The sequence below is a fragment of the Suncus etruscus genome, chromosome 10, assembly GCF_024139225.1.
Source record: "Suncus etruscus isolate mSunEtr1 chromosome 10, mSunEtr1.pri.cur, whole genome shotgun sequence".
NCBI classification, from domain to species: domain Eukaryota; kingdom Metazoa; phylum Chordata; class Mammalia; order Eulipotyphla; family Soricidae; genus Suncus; species Suncus etruscus.
In genome coordinates, this window is record NC_064857.1 from 87,479,301 (window position 1) to 87,496,196 (window position 16,896).

General features: G+C 41.7%; 1 protein-coding gene and 1 non-coding gene across 2 annotated transcripts in view; one reads left to right on the forward strand and one right to left on the reverse strand.

Moving 5' to 3' along the window:
* The window catches only part of UBR1 (ubiquitin protein ligase E3 component n-recognin 1), a 152,732-nt gene that overhangs the window by 133,337 nt on the left and 2,499 nt on the right, over positions 1 to 16,896 (reverse strand). The window lies entirely within an intron of this gene.
* Positions 449 to 555, forward strand: LOC126021406 (U6 spliceosomal RNA). Its single transcript, XR_007499924.1, has one exon. It is a non-coding gene; the product is annotated as a U6 spliceosomal RNA (small nuclear RNA).

A 16,896-nucleotide genomic window follows, 5' to 3' on the forward strand; every position in this document is an offset into this window, starting at 1 on the left:
AACCACAATCAATTGTGTGAGCATGTCATTCGAGTGTGGTGTGACCCAAAAACCAAAACAGCAACAAAGATCCAGTCGAGTGCATACAATCCAGGCCATCATAGAAACAGTAAAGGGAGCAGAGGAGAAATAAATAAAATGTTTTAAAAAAATTTAAGTGGGGCTGGAGAGATAGCGTAGCGGTAAGACTTACATGGAGAAAAACGGTGGTTCGAATCCCGGCATCCCATATGGGATTTCTGTGCGTGGAGCCAGGAATAACCCTGAGCACTGCCGGGTGTGACCCAAAAACCAAAAAAAAAAAAAGTAAGTGGCTGGAGAGATAGCACAGCAGGTAGGACAACATTTGCCCTGCACACAGATGACTCAAGTTTAATCCCTGGCATCCCATCTGGTCCCCTACACCCACCAGGAGTGACTCCTAAGTGCAGACAAGAATAACACCTGAGTGCTTGCTTCGGCAGCACATATACTAAAATTGGAACCATACAGAGAAGATTAGCATGGCCCCTGCGCAAGGATGACACGCAAATTCGTGAAGCGTTCCATATTTTTATCTACGCCAGAAAGTTTAAAAAAAAAAAAAAAAGAATAACACCTGAGTACCACAAGGTATGAGAAAAATAAATAAAATTAAAAAATAAAAATTTTAAATGTGTTTAAGACCAGCTATCATGAATAAAAAAAATATCCTCCTCCCCATTCTATAAAGGCTAAGTCCTGCTATAAAAAGGTGAGATGTATGGGGCCGGGAAGGTGGCGCTGGAGATAAGGTGTCTGCCTTGTAAGCGCTACCAAGGAATGGACCGCGGTTCGATCCCCCCCGCGTCCCATATGGTCCCCCCCAAGCCAGGGGCGATTTCTGAGCACATAGCCAGGAGTAACCCCTGAGCGTCAAACAGGTGTGGCCCAAAAACCAAAAAAAAAAAAAAAAAAAACAAACAACAACAACAAGAAGGTGAGATGTTTAAGACAAAATATATCCAGTGATCTTAATGCTTTAGGAATCAGGCTCTGCTCTACGACTTAACCTTATCAAATTTCCAAGCTACCAAATTTGTTTCAGATCTATAAATCTTGGACACCTCAATATCTCCTAGCATCAGCCCAGTAGTAGCATAGGAAGTCACTGATAGGAAAATTACATAGTAATCTACACACCTTAGTGAGCCTAATCAGTAGCACCTCTAGGGCTCAACTAACAATAAATCGCAGTCCAGTAAATCCTAAGACACCAACTTTAGTAATACGATGGAGAGATATAACAATCATTTCAAATTGACCCATACTGATCTAAGATTAGATCATTTCAGTTGCCTTGTATTGTAACAGCAATATAAAGTTATTTGTCTGTGTCTGCATGGAGGCAGGCTAAGGTAGTTGGATGGATGGCTGGGAATACAGGTGAAGGGATGGTCACACTGATGGTGGGATTTCTGTTTTTAACATTTAATACCTGAAATGACTGTATTATAAACAATTTGGTAAATCATGATGTTATAATAAAGATTAGAAAGAGAAAAAAAAGGGGGGGCCGAAGTGATATAGCACAGTGAGTAGGGCTTTTTGCCTTGTATGCAGCTGCCCAGGTTCAGCATCCCATATGGTCCCTGAGACTGCCAGGAGTAATTTCTGAGCTCAGAGCTAGGAGTAATCCCTGAGCACCATGGCCAGGTGTGCCCCCCTCCATCAAAAAGAAAAAAAAAAAGAAAGAAAGAAAAGAAAAGAAAAAAAGAAAAGAAAAGAAAAGAAAAGAAAAGAAAAGAAAAGAAAAGAAAAGAAAAAGAAAAAGAAAAAGAAAAATACTGAAACACAAACTGGTCTAACCACTTTACAAAGAAGTTTACTGATGATTTCTTACCCAGGAATGAAAGTTTGTGTTCACACCAAAACCTGTATATGAATGTTATACTTTTTGTTTTGGGGCCACACCCAGCAATGCTCAAGGATCCCGATTCTATGCTCAGGAATCACTCCTGACAAGTTCAAGGGACCATATTGGGGGCAGGGGGTGTCTAGGATTGACTTCGTACTATCACTCCTGCCTCAAATGTTATATAATTTCCTAACATAATCATCAAAACTAGAAATAAGCCCATTATTCCCAACTAGTGAATTATAAACTGTGGTATATCCCAACCATGTAATAACTTAGCAATAAAATAACTATCAGTAGGGGCCAGAGAGATAGCACAGTGGTAGGGTGTTTGCCTTCCAAGCAGCCAACCCAGGACCTAGGTGGTTCGAATTCCAGCATCCATATGGTCCCCATGTCTGCTAGGAACGATTTCTGAGCACAGAGCCAGGAGCAAACCCTGAATGGTGCCGGGTATGATCCAAAAACAAAAACAAAAAATAAAATAAAATAAGCCAGAGAGATAGCATGGAGGTAGGGCATTTGCCTTCCATGCAGAAGGACGGTGGTTCAAATCCCGGCATCCAATATGGTCCCCCGTGCCTGCCAGGGGCGATTTCTGAGTGCAGAGCCAGAAGTAATCCCTGAGTGCTGCTGTATGTGCCCCCCCCCAAAAAAAATAAAATAAATAAAATAAAATAATTACCAATACATACAATATAAAAATGTATTACTATGAGAGAAGTCACACTTGAAAGCCTATTTTTACTGCCTCTTACTCATATAAAAGGCATGGAGAAAATCTTTTGAGGGGCTTTTGGGGGGGGCCACACTCGGTGACGCTCAGGGGTTACTCCTGCTATATGCTCAGAAATCACTCCTGGCTTGGGGGACCATATGGGACGCCAGGGAATTGAACCGTGGTCCATCCTAGGTCAGCGCATGCAAGGCAAATGCCCTATCACTTGCGCCACCCAAGAACCTGAGAAACTTGAAATATCAGAAACCTACAGGGTCTTTTCTGAGTCAGGTTTCCCATTTTACAGATGAGAAAACTAAGTCATAGGAAAGAAGCAAACTAGCTAGACTAGTAAACTAGTCTGAGAGTAAAAAAACAATTAGTATTAGAGTCTGGTACAGGACCCAAGAATTCAATGGCTCATTTTACCTAAGCAAATATAAACACACAATTATTTCCCCTCCAAGGGCCAGAGATATAGATCAGCAGTAAAGCACTTGTCTTTGAGTAAGAGAAATAAAAAGAGAAAGGAAGTCTTCCCCACCCCCTTTTGTTGGTCCAAATATGCTCTGTTAATTAACAACTGCCTAACATCCCTAAGTATAGCTAAATATTTATAAAATGTTTAAAGTGTGTAACATGTCTTAATGGGAAGAACTAATATTCTTGTATTGGTTGTCTTGGACAGAATACCTGGGTACTAATGACTTAAATGTACTCCATTCCCCATTAATTTTATACCATTAGCTCTCTTCCTTCGTCTCACACATCTCAAGTTACTCAAGATTCAATTATTTCCATCAATTCTTCAATGATAAATTTTAAAAATTACCTTTCCTCTAACTCAAATACAGCACTTACAAGAAACACTCATTCAATTCTTAAATCTCTACCAAGTGTCATTATTTATCTTTAAATATATACATCTTGACTCATCAACCAGATACTAAGCTCCCGGCAGGGAGAAAATTTGCAGCCCTTGTATCCACAGGACTACCCACAAAGAACATAAACTCTCAGTAATTACAGACTTCTCAATTCAAATACCTCCATCAAATCTTAACTGATTGGTCTAAGAATATTTCCCTTCCCTCTAAATCCAATACAGCACCTAGAAGAGATGAATTCTGTCTCAGGAGATAGAATAAAGCAAAGATTGGCATTAAGTCTCCTAAAACCTTGTAGTAATATTCTTATAGAAAATAAAATTTTTTTCTAAAATACTGCCAAAACTATCAAAATTCTTCAGCAGAAAATAAAAGCCCATTTTCTTTGCAGGAAAGAAAAGGATATGGGATATATTTTAGTGCAAGGATATATTTTACTGGATGATGCCTTTGTTTTTTGGGCCACACCCGGCATTGCTCAGGGGTGACTTCTGGCTGTGTGCTCAGAAATAGCTCCTGGCAGGCACGGGGGACCATATGGGACACCGGGTTTCGAACCAACCACCTTAGGTCCTGGATCGGCTGCTTGCAAGGCAAACGCCGCTGTGCTATCTCTCCGGGTCCTGATTTTCTTATTTTTAGGTTTGTTTTATTTATTTATTAGGTTGGTTTACTTTATTTATTAAGATGGTTTATTTTAGCATTTTATTCTGTTTGAGACAATAAAACATTTTTTTTAAGTTCAAAGTCCAGAGGAGAAACCACTTTTTACCTCCAACCCTTGGGATTAAGGAAAGACTTTTTCCTAATTGACAGCTCTATAAAAACAGTTCTCACAACATTTAAATTCCCACACATTCCAAACAATTTCTTCATTCCCATGGAGACTAAAGAAATAATCTGAACTCTGACCTTGGGACTTGGATGCCTGTTTGGTAACATCACTTTGAAAAAGGAATTAAAGTAGATCCTTCCATACACATCTGGAACAACTACAGAATTCTCAGAAACCTTATCAATCTTTTTCCAGTTCTTCTGTCTTCATAGTGGCAAAATCTGTAGTTTCTTTTATTTTTTTTAAATCTGTAGTTTCTTATCTGTCTTCATAGTGGCAAAATCTGTAGTTTCTTTTATTATTTTTAAATCTGTAGTTTCTTATTGCACATAGCAAGTATTATATTAATAAATGTTGCAATTTGGGGCCAGAGATATAGCACAGCGGCGTTTGCCTTGCAAACAGCCGATCCAGGACCTAAGGAGGTTGGTTCGAATCCTGATGTCCCATATGGTCCCCCATGCCTGCCAGGAGCTATTTCTGAGCAGATATCCAGGAGTAACCCTTGAGCGCCCATATGGTCCCCCGTGCCTGCCAGGGGCAATCTGAGTGCAGAGCCAGGAGTAACCCAAGTACTGCTGGGTGTGACCCCCCCAAAAAAAAAAAAAAAAAACTTTTGGGGCCAGAGAGATAGCACAGCAGTAGGGCCTTGCACGCAGCTGACCCAGGTGGTTCGAATCCTGGTGCCCCATATGGTCCCTAAAGCCTGCCAGGAGCGATTTCTGAGCATAGAGTCAAGAGTAACCCCTGAGTGCCACTGGGTGTGACCCAAAAACCAAAAACCAAAAACCAAAAAAAAAAAAAAAAAAAAAAAAAGGAAAACTGTTTCAGGGGCAGGAGAGATAATACAGTAGTAGGGCGTTTGCCGACCCAGGTGGTTCAAATTCCGGCATCCTATATGGTCCCCGAGCCTGCCAGGAGTGATTTCTGAGCACAGAGCCAGGAGTAACCCCTGAGTGCTGCCGGGTGTGACTCCCCACAAAAAAGAAACCTGTCTCAAGCTGAGGGGGGTGCATTTTATGGCTGAAGCCCAATTACAATCATATTTGTAACCATGGTGCATAAATAAAAACATTATTTAAAAAAATAACTTTTGGGGGCCGGGCGGTGGCGCTAAAGGTAAGGTGCCTGCCTTGCCAGCGCTAGCCTTGGACGGACCGCGGTTCGATCCCCCGGTGTCCCATATGGTCCCCCAAGCCAGGAGCAACTTCTGAGCGCATAGCCAGGAATAACCCCTGAGCGTTACCGGGTGTGGCCCAAAAACCAAAAAAAAAAAAAAAAAAAAATAACTTTTAATACACAGTATATGATTAATTCATTTAGAAAAATGGGCAATATGATAGCAAGAGAAATAAGAAATAACTCTCGGAGGAGGCACACATGAAGAATGGTTCAGCAAACTACCAAACTGCTTCATCCTGTGTCAGTGACATACCCATGTTGATACAAACAGAAACACTTATGAAGGAGTGCACGCACCTCTTCCTGTGCAGAAACTTGAGCAATCTCCAACACTAGATCATTTATATAAAATTACTATGCTTCCCTAGTCTCTTATAAATGGTGAGAGAATCCATCACTCTAATCTGGAGTTTCAGAACTAACTTTATATAAAACTACTCTATAAGATTTGGTACTGAAAATTATAATTTTCTGTACCTATCCACAATAGAAATAAGGAAATGACCATGAATAAACAACAGGCACTAGGCTCTCCTTCAATCTGGTGACAAAGCACTTCAGTTATGACTCAAGAGACCTCATTACTGCCTTACAAGCGCTAGCGTAGGATGGACCGCGGTTCAATCCCCCGGTGTCCCATATGGTCACCCCAAGCCAGGGGCGATTTCTGAGCGCATAGCCAGGAGTAACCCCTGAGCGTCAAACGGGTGTGGCCCAAAAAAAAAAAAAAAAGAGACCTCATTATATGAATCTGTGCTACGGCCTAAAATGATATAAAAATTTCTAAGGAAGGGGCCGGAGAGATAGCATGGAGGTAAAGCGTTTGCCTTTCATGCAGGAGGTCATCGGTTCGAATCCCGGCGTCCCATATGGTCCCCCATGCCTGCCAGGAGCAATTTCTGAGCCTGGAGCCAGGAATAACCCCTGAGCACTGCCGGGTGTGACCCAAAAACCAAAAAAAAAAAAAAAAAAAAAAACTAAGGAAAATCACCTTCAATGAAAATATACAATTTTTCATTCCTCCCTTCCTCTATAACTCAATATTTAAATCAACTTCAAATTATTATTTTTAAATAGCCTTGCACATATAGAATTATACATTTTCTTTCATTTTCATAATGATCATTGCACAGGGGCCGGAGCAATAGCACAGTGGTGGGACGTTTGCCCTGCACACGGCCAATCCAGGATGAACCTAGTTCAATCCCTGGCACCTCATATATCCCCCCAGCCAGGAGAGATTTCTGAGCGCATAGCCAGGAGCATAGCCTCACCATCACTGGGTGTGGCCCAAAACAAACAAACAAAAAAATCATTGCACAAACATAACAAAACATTGAAATCTCTGCATTTGGGATGGTCCCTGAACACTTCCAAGCGTGTCCACCAAGCATATAACTAGGAGTAGCCCCACACACCATGACTGCAAAATAAAAACAAGACTAATCAATAAAACACTTAGGGTGAAACATTTGACTATAAGATATACCTCAAACGGGGGGTGGGGGGGAGAGATACCTCAAAAACTTTAATCTTTTGAAATTTTCCCTATTCAGTTTAAAACATTTTAGCCTCATTATCTTTGTTTCTACTTTCTTTTTTTTTTTTGGGGGGGGGGGGTCACACCGGCAGCTCTCAGGGATTACTCCTGGCTCTACGCTCAGAAATCGCTCCTGGCAGGCTCAGGGGACCAAATGGGATGCCAAGATTTGAACCACCATCCTTCCGCATGCAAGGCAAACACCTTACCTCCATGCTATCTCTCCGGCTGGAACATTTAGAGGTAAAGCGTCTGTCTTGCAAGCACTAGCCTAGGTCAGACCGCGGTTCGATCCCCTGGCGTCCCATAGGGTCCCCCCAAACCAGGAGCGATTTCTGAGTGCATAGGTAGGAGTAACCCCTGAGAGTCAATGGGTGTGGCACAAAAACAAAAACAAAAAAAGAGTTAGGGGCTAGAGACAGTAAAAGTTAAGGTACATGCCCTACTTCCAGGAGACTCCAGTTCCATCCCAAACCACCTAGTCTCCCTGAGGTGGCCCAGGTAATCCCTAATGCTATAAGAGCCCAGCAATGCTTGGACCCTCACATTAAACCACCACTAAGTTGGGGCCGGAAAGATAGCATGAAAGTAAGGTGTTTGCCTTTCATGCAGAAGGACTGCGGTTTAAATCCCAGCATCCCATATGGTTCCCCCGTGCCTGCCAGGGGCGATTTCTGAGCATACAGCCAGGAGTAACCCCTGAGCAGTGCCAGGTGTGTCCCAAAAACCACCACTAAGTTGACTGGAAAAATCACTGGATCACTGGGAGGAGATCCCTGGGCCTCCTGAATACTGCCTGGATAGCCCCACCAAAAAATAAAAATACAAAAAGAGTACTTAAATGTGTAATATAAAGGTTCCCTAATTTGGTCTATCACCCTATTTTCAGGGAAAATATCATTTAACACCCCCACGAAAAATCTACTAAAGTAATAGAAAACATACTTCCAACACCCTCAAACACTCCACTAGGACTTCAATGGCCCCTAAGGGATGGTATCACCTGCTTTAGGAAACACTATAAATCAAACATAAACAAAATCAGTGAACACATCAGAAATAATACTTTCTCTTCTTTTTTCCTGTTACCTTTCAAATTTTACAATGCACCATAAACATCTTTCATGCAAAGGATAGAAATATGCTGCAGAAGTATGAATGGCTAAAGTTGGAAGATGAGAGAGACGATTAATGCATTAGCTTAAGATTAGAAATAAGGCTTTCTGGAAAACAATTTAGACATTCCTCAAAATACTAGAAATTGAGTTTCCATATGACTCAGCAATATCACTTCTAAGACTATACCTTAAGGGTATACAGAAATACAATGTAGTGAAGGCATCACATGCCTATATTCACTGCAGCACTATTCACAATAGCCAGAATCTGGAAACATTCCAGTGCTGGTAACAGATGAGTGGCTAAAGAAACTTGTACATCTACACAGTGGATTACTATACAGTTATTGGGAAAAATGAGGTCATGAAGTTTGCTTCTACATGGACAAATATGGAGAGTATTATGCTGAGCAAAATGAGTTAGAGTGATAGACAGAATTATGGTACTCATTTGTAGAATATTTTTTAAAATAGTCAGCGTGGGGGCCGGAGAAATAGGTAGGGTGTTTGCCTTGCATGCAGAAGGATGGTGGTTCAAATCCCGGCATCCCATATGGTCCCCCAAGCCTGCCAGGAGCGATTTCTGAGCGTAGAGCCAGGAGTAACCCCTGAGCGCTGCCGAGTGTGACTCAAAAACAAACAAACAAAAAAAAGACAGTATGGTAATACTATCCAGAGACAATAGAGGGCAAGGAGAACTGATTTATGGTAGGAAGTTTGCCACAAAGAGCAGGAAGCAGAGATCACTATGACAATGATAGCCAGAAATAATCACTCTGAACAAGAACTCTGTGCTGAAAGGACAAGGGATATGCATCAATAAAAATCCTGCAAGCCAGTGTCTAAAAGAAAAAAAGGAAGAGAAAAAAAAAAAAGGAAGAGAAAGAAAAAAAAATGTCCACCACAGAGGCAGGCAGGGGAGAGAACAGGTGGGAGGGCAAGAAGGAAACTTGGGACATTGGTGGCAGGAAATGTGCACTGGTGAAGGGATGGGTGTTGGACATTGCATGATTAAACAATCATGATCAACTTTATAACTGTGTATCTCATCATGATTCAATTAAAATATATATATATATATTTATTTATATATTATATATATGTATATATGAAAAAATATATATATATAAAGATTAAGGCTTAAGGACTGGCAAAAGCCTACTAGGGACACTTCACAAAAGGAATCTCCTCAAAACCCCTTTGTGGGGCCCTGTAATGATTCTTGTTTCCTTAGGTCCCTTGGGTAAAAGGGATCTTGTACACTTTTTTGTGTCCAGTATCTCACCTCATTCTTCATCCTATCTCAACAAATTATCTTTTCTCCTTATTGTTCAAATATATATTATGTATGTCCACTTTATGTTTTTTGAGACAATGAGTCAGCTCCTTTTGTTAGCAATCCTTTTGGTTTTCCTGGATATATCTATCATGCTCAGCTGGGGCTTTCCTGTAGCCCTCAGTTTATTGGTTGGCTTCTTTGGTTTTTCTCCCTATCTCAGTCTGCCTCACTCTTGCTTTCCTGGCTCTCCTTCATTTTGGTGTTACCTGATTCTGAGTTTCCCCTGATTTCTGGCATATTTTCCACTCTTTAAGCTTCCGTATCCTTTAGCTTTTCCTCATATTCTGTCATTCTTTTTTTTTTTTTTGGTTTTTGGGCCACACCCGTTTGACGCTCAGGGGTTACTCCTGGCTATGTGCTCAGAAATCGCCCCTGGCTTGGGGGGACCATATGGGACGCCGGGGGATCGAACCGCGGTCAGTTCCTTGGCTAGCGCTTGCAAGGCAGACACCTTACCTCTAGCGCCACCTTCCCAGCCCCATATTCTTTCATTCTTTCATTGAATTAAATTTTCCTTGTCTTCCAGAGTTCAAACTACTTCGGACTTTCCCATATCCTGTGGCTGTTAATGTTCTGTCTTTCCTTAATTCTCAGGCTTTCTTTCATGTTCAGTGCAGGGTTTGAGTTTTTCCATTGTTGAGATACCTCTTCCTTTTCCATCTTACAGGAATTCTGGACAGACTGCTCTCATTTTTATGGCTTAACAGTGTTGAAAGACAGGCAGCAGACATATCAGGCAATAGAAAGACAGACCTAGAAAAATCTAAAGGAACAATTAATTCAGAAGATGGCTCCAGGTGCAACTGTAGGGATGGAGGGCAGACACTTAAATTCAAATGTGACTTTTTTTTTTTTTTTTGCGTGGGGGTAGATAGTCAGTGGCACCCAGCAGTGCCAGGGATTGAACCCAGGGCTCCCACAAAACGTGCATTCCAGCCCCTTGAGCCATTTCCTCTAACACCAGACATCTTAACAGCATTTACATTTTGGTTAGAAATTCATATCAAATATATATATTAAAATCATTAAAATATAATATATAGGGCCCGGAGAGATAGCACAGCGGCGTTTGCCTTGCAAACGGCCGATCCAGGACCAAAGGTGGTTGGTTCGAATCCCGGTGTCCCATATGGTCCCCCGTGCCTGCCAGGAGCTATTTCTGAGCAGACAGCCAGGAGTCACCCCTGAGCAATGCCGGGTGTGACCCAAAAAAAAAACAAAAACAAAACAAACAAAAAAAAAAAAATATATATATAGGGCCCGGAGAGATAGCACAGCGGCATTTGCCTTGCAAGCAGCCAATCCAGGACCAAAGGTGGTTGGTTCGAATCCCGGTGTCCCATATGGTCCCCCGTGCCTGCCAGGAGCTATTTCTGAGCAGACACCCAGGAGTAACCCCTGAGCACCGCTGGGTGTGACCCAAAAAGAAAAAAAAAAATATATATATATATATATAAATATATATATATATATATATATATATATGTAAGTAACCACAATCCAGTAAAGATTTTAATGAAGACATTGGGGGAAATAGACTGTTTGTTTTGACAGAAAATGATGAGGAACCCACCTTTCAGACAGAATTACAGAGAAAAAAAAACAAACAAAGGAAAATACGTAAAGGAAGACTAAAAGAAGGAGAGATACAGGCTCTGTAGCAAGTCTTGGTTTAAGAAGCACACAAGCAAACAAGGATGGTCAAGTACTTAAGCAGACAGTTTACAGGAAATGAGAGATGTTGGAGCCAGATCAGGCAGGATCTTGGATGACTTGTAATGAGTTTAGATTTTATTCCAAAAACAACAGGAAACCATTGAAGGATGCTGGTAAGACACTGACATATCTTACTGAGTCTTAAAGAATACTGAGTGCCAGAGAAATAGTTTAAAGGGCTGAATCCATGCTTTGCCTGCAGAATGCCTGGGTTTAATCATCAGCACTGCATGGTCCCCTAAGAACCACCAGGAGAAACCTCTAAATAAAGAGCTGGGAGAAGGCCCTAAGAACTGCAAGGAGTGGCCCCAAAACCAAAAAAAAAAAAAAAATTATTCTGAAAGCCTGAGTTTACCAAGCTCAGTGGCTCAGAGCACCTGAATTACAAACATAAAACTATGAGTTCATTCCTAGTGCTATAACATGCACTAAGCACTATCTGGCAGCTCTGCTGTCTGTGAATCCCATTGTCTGAAGTTGTTTCCGACAGTGAGGTGTGTGTGAATGCCAGAACTAAAAGGGCACAATCTCCAGAGAATATTATAACTAAAACATTTATGAGCAGCATGGCAAGTGTGACTCCTAGCAAGAATATATAAGTCCAGGGGCCGGAAAGATAGCATGGAGGTAAGGCATTTGCCTTGCATGCAGAAGGTCGGTGGTTTAAATCCCAGTATCCCATATGGTCCCCCGAGCCTGCCAGTGGTGGTTTCTGAGCATAGAGCCAGGAGTAGCCCCTGAGCACTGCTGGGTGTAACCCACAAACCAAAAAAAAAAAAAAAAGAAGAAGAATATATAAGTTGGGCCCGGAGAGATAGCACAGCGGCGTTTGCCTTGCAAGCAGCCAATCCAGGACCAAAGGTGGTTGGTTCGAATCCCGGTGTCCCATATGGTCCCCTGTGCCTGCCAGGAGCTATTTCTGAGCAGACAGCCAGGAGTAACCCCTGAGCATAGCCGGGTGTGGCCCAAAAACCAAAAAAAAAAAAAAAAAAAGAATATATAAGTCATAGGGGCCAGAGAGATAGCATGGAGGGAAGGCATTTACCCTGCATGCAGATGGGCAGTGGTTCGAATCCCATCATCCCACATGGTCCCCCGAGCCTGCCAGGAGTGATTTTTGAGCATAGAGCTAGGAGTAACCCCTGAGCACTGCCGGGTATGACCCAAAAACCAAAAAAGTAAAAGAATATATAAGTCCTAGAGCAAACCCCAGTGACACTACAGCCAGAACATGTGCAAACACCACTAAAGAGTGCGACCCTGGGGAACTTAAATGTAAATAGCATGACTAAGGGGCCGGAGAGATAGCATGGAGGTAAGGCGTTTGCCTTTCATGCAGGAGGTCATCGGTTCGAATCCCGGCGCCCCATATGGTCCCCTGTGCCTGCCAGGAGCAATTTCTGAGCCTGGAGCCAGGAATAACCCCTGAGCACTGCCAGGTGTGACCCAAAAACCAAAAAAAAAATAAATAAATAAAAATAGCATGACTAAAAGGGTCAGAGCAATAGTACAGTGGGTAGGGTGCCTGCCTAACAAGTGGCTGACCCATATTCGATTCTCAATACTTCTATGGCACCTCCTGAGTCTACCATAAGTGATTTTTGAGCTAGAAATTAGCCCTGAGTTCTTTTAGGTGTTGCCCCAAAACAAAACCAAATTAAAAAAAACAGTGCCTGCCCTCAGCAGGCACCATGACTGAGTGTGAGAACCACAACATGATATGTGGTCCCAAGACCACCATTCTAAATATGTGAGCCCCAAAGCTCACACAACTTAACATGTGCCCCCAGTCATAGCAATGAAGAAGGCGTTTTTAATAAAGTTACTTCATTTAGTAGAATGATCTAGAAGGCTAAAACAGAAGCAATGAAACAATCAATAAGCCAAAGTAATTTAGGCAATGGATAGTGAGTGGCACGGTAGAAAGGTGGAGTAGAAACAGTTGTCTGTATCCAAGTACTATTAATGAAAGCCTCATCTACCTACACAGCAATAACAAAACTCTTGACCTGCATGCCTCCTCCTTTTCCCTTGCCAAACTGGCCCTTATTCTCAGTTTATGGTACAACCACTGCCACAAATACTGAAACCAGATTCTGAGGAATCCAGATGTCATTCTTTCTTCTTCTTTCCCTCATACCTAATCCGTAAGCAGATCATTTTCTTTTACCCTAATTTTAAAAGCCTCTCTCAAATCCATCTTCTCTTCTTCATCTCCAGTGCTATCTCTGCCATACAAGTCACCATCAACTACGGTTTGACTGCTGACCTAGTTTCCCAATCACTCCCCATCTTCAAACACTTAACAGAAACCCAGTGGGTAGATTAACTACTCATTGAATTTAATTATTCTGATACTCAGAATTGAAATCATCTAGATATGTAAACTGGGGAACTGAATTATGTACAGATGGGATTTTATGTTACAGAACTAAGAAAATAATCTAGGCACAGGACATAGGCAGGAGGAAAATAGAGTTTAACATCCTATGAGGCAATATTTATTCAGATGGACTTGAAAAATTCAGTCAAACATGAGAGTAAGTAAAAAGAGTTTTATCAAACCACCCCATAGATTCTCTGAATTCCCAGTTTTTTTTCAGCCCTCATCTTCCTGGACACAATAAATCTATTATCCCCTAGAAATTACACCCTTTGTATAACACTGTACTACTCACTATCTCATCTCACCCATGCCTGATTGCTTTTTTTTTTTTTTTTAACACTATGCCAGGCAGTGCAGAGGGAATACATGGTACCAGAGATCAGGGATAAAACCCAGAATTCTCACATGCAATACTGTGCTTCTGTCCTTTCATCATGTCCCTAGTTCTAGTTGCTCCCTTTCTATTTCTATCCCTTTCTATTGCTGCCTTCCTTGGTTCTCCCTCTATTTCTACACCCAAATTTCATTCATTCCAGTTCTCTCGCCTCCCTCTCTTTCGTCAATGTGCATATGTTTATACTTACACACACCACTTATACATACACATATGTACACATATTTTCTTCATGATCTTACCATTCACACTTCAACAATTCTATGCTAAGAACTTCCAAATATTTAGCTAAATCTTGTTTTTTGTTTTTTGTTTTTGGGCCACACCCAGTGGTGCTCAGGGGTTACTCCTGGCTTTCTGCTCAGAAATAGCTCCAAGCAGGCACGGGGGACCATATGGGACACCGGGATTCGAACCAACCACCTTTGGTCCTGGATCGGCTGCTTGCAAGGCAAACACCGCTGTGCTATCTCTCCGGGCCCTATTTTGCTAAATCTTACTCAAGGTAAGGCCCAAAGATCAGGACTTCAAAATCAGCAGGGCGTGCTTGTTAAAATGCAAATTAGTGGACACCATCCAAAGACCTACAGAATCAATCCCCGTAATTATTCTTAATTATTGGCTTTTACAAATGTCTAATAACCCATACCTGTTATTTCAACCTAATTGCAGGTTTGGTGATGTTAGGTATTTGAAAGCCTATAATACCTGTTGATAGCAATGACATAAAAATAAAATTGTGTCTAAGAAGGAAGTCTGATATAAGGATAACACAAACTTGGCATAATGAAGGTGGAAAATTTCTTAAATACCTATTAAGTATCCCATATTTATCATTCTTCTTTTCCTGGACTCCTGATGACTTAAAATACAAATAATTCAAACAGGAACTGGAGCAATAACAAGTGGTAGAGTGTTTGCCTTGCACCTGGCCAACCCTGGAGAGACCCGGGTTTGATTCCCAGTATCCCATATGGTTCCAGAGCCTCCCAAAAGCAATTTCTGAACACAGAGCTAGGAGGAGTAACCCTTGAGTGCAGCCAGGTGTGAACCAAAACTAAAACCAAAACAAAAAACATACAATAAATAATTCAAACAAAATCTGTGTTTTGGTGAAGAACAAAAAAGCTCAAAACCCACTGTCAGAATAAAATTGAAAGCAGTTGCCTACTTTTCTTTAACAGGGGTGCTTTCAAGTGATATAGGACTGACTGATGCTCAGCCTGGCAGCTGTGGGCCTCACCTGGGTTTACAAAGAAAGGGAGAGGAACATGGTAGGATCAAGACCTCACACATTGTGCTACAGCACTCCAGGTTATCTCTCCAGTTCTGAAAATGATCATTTTCATTTATTAGGTGAAGCAAGTTATTTTTTTTATTGAAGAAACCAGCTTAGAAAAAAATGAGAAGAGATATTATGTATTCAAAGAAAGAACACAGGCTTCTTCAGAATGGAAATAAACTAGCAAAATCATTCAGAAACAAACAGAGACAAGATACATATTCAAGGAAGAGTGCAGGCCAAGATGATAACTTTGGGGGCCAGAGAGATAACATGGAGGTAAGGTGTTTGCCTTGCATGCAGAAGGACAGTGGTTCGAGTCCCTGTATCCCTTTTGGTCCCGAGCCTGCCAGGAGCGATTTCTGAACATAGAGCCAGCAGTGACCCCTGAATGCTGCTGGGTGTGACCCAAAAAAACAAAACAAAACAAAAAAAAAAAGATGGTAACTTTGAGGGGGAAAGAGCTCAAACTCGCGACCCGTGAGTTGTTGCGGCCCTCCGTACAACAATATTTTTTTTCATCCCTCCGGTCCCCCTCTCCGTACATTTTGTGGCCCGCGGTCGGCCTTCAAATACGCGATTTTTATTCGGTAAGCGAATAATCGCGAATACTGCGATATTTGAAGGCCAGCCATGGGCCACAAAAGGTTGTACGGAGGGCCGCAACAATTCGCGGGCCGGGAGTTTGAGACCCCTCAGTGAGTCAGGGCTTACTCCTGGCTCTGTGCTTAGGGATCATTCTTGGAGGGCTCCAGGGACTATATGGGAGTCCAGTAATGGAACCTAGGTTGGCTGCTTACAAGGCAAGTGCCTTACCCACTACAGATCTAACATGGTCACTTTTAAAAGAAAAGAAAAGTAAGCAGATACCTGGAGTCCTCAGATATATTTAGACCCAAATTGATGATTAGACTTAACAGTCACAAGCCTTCATTCAATTAAATAACCCTACTGTACGTTAAAAATCTTCTGACACTTATTTCACCTGATCATAGGGTTGAGTTTCCTGGAGCTATTAACATCTCTTTGCATGTGCCTACCATGTTTCCCCAAAAATAAGAAATCCTCTGAAAATAAGACCTACTTAGGGTTTTCCTTCCAGGTGAAGTATAAGGCATCCTCGAAAATAAGGGGCCCCAGGCTCTATCTCAGAATGAAAATTAATTTACTGTAACTGGTTGCTAGAGCCACCCCGACTGATGTCTGTAGGATTCAGTTTGTCTGGTTTGTGTTGACAACTACTGTACTACAGTACCGTATACAGGTAATAAATTTTCTTTATTTTCATTTAACAATAAATGTATATCGTATTCTTCATGGAAAAATAAGACATCCCCTGAAAATATGACTTAGTGCATCTTTGGGAGCAAAAATTAATAGAATTCACTGTCTTATTTTCAGGGAAGCAGGGTACTACTTTGCAACATCCAAAGTGTTGCTCAATTTTTTTTTTCTACCTAGTAGTGAGAGCTTAGGGGGTTGGGCGATTCCTGTGTGTGCCTGGAGGGCCATGCAGTGCTGGGGATTGAACACAGAGCTTAGTACATGCTAGATCTATGCTCTACCAATAAAGACATAACCCAGTTCCCTCAATATTTAGCTCAATTCCTCTAACACTATTTC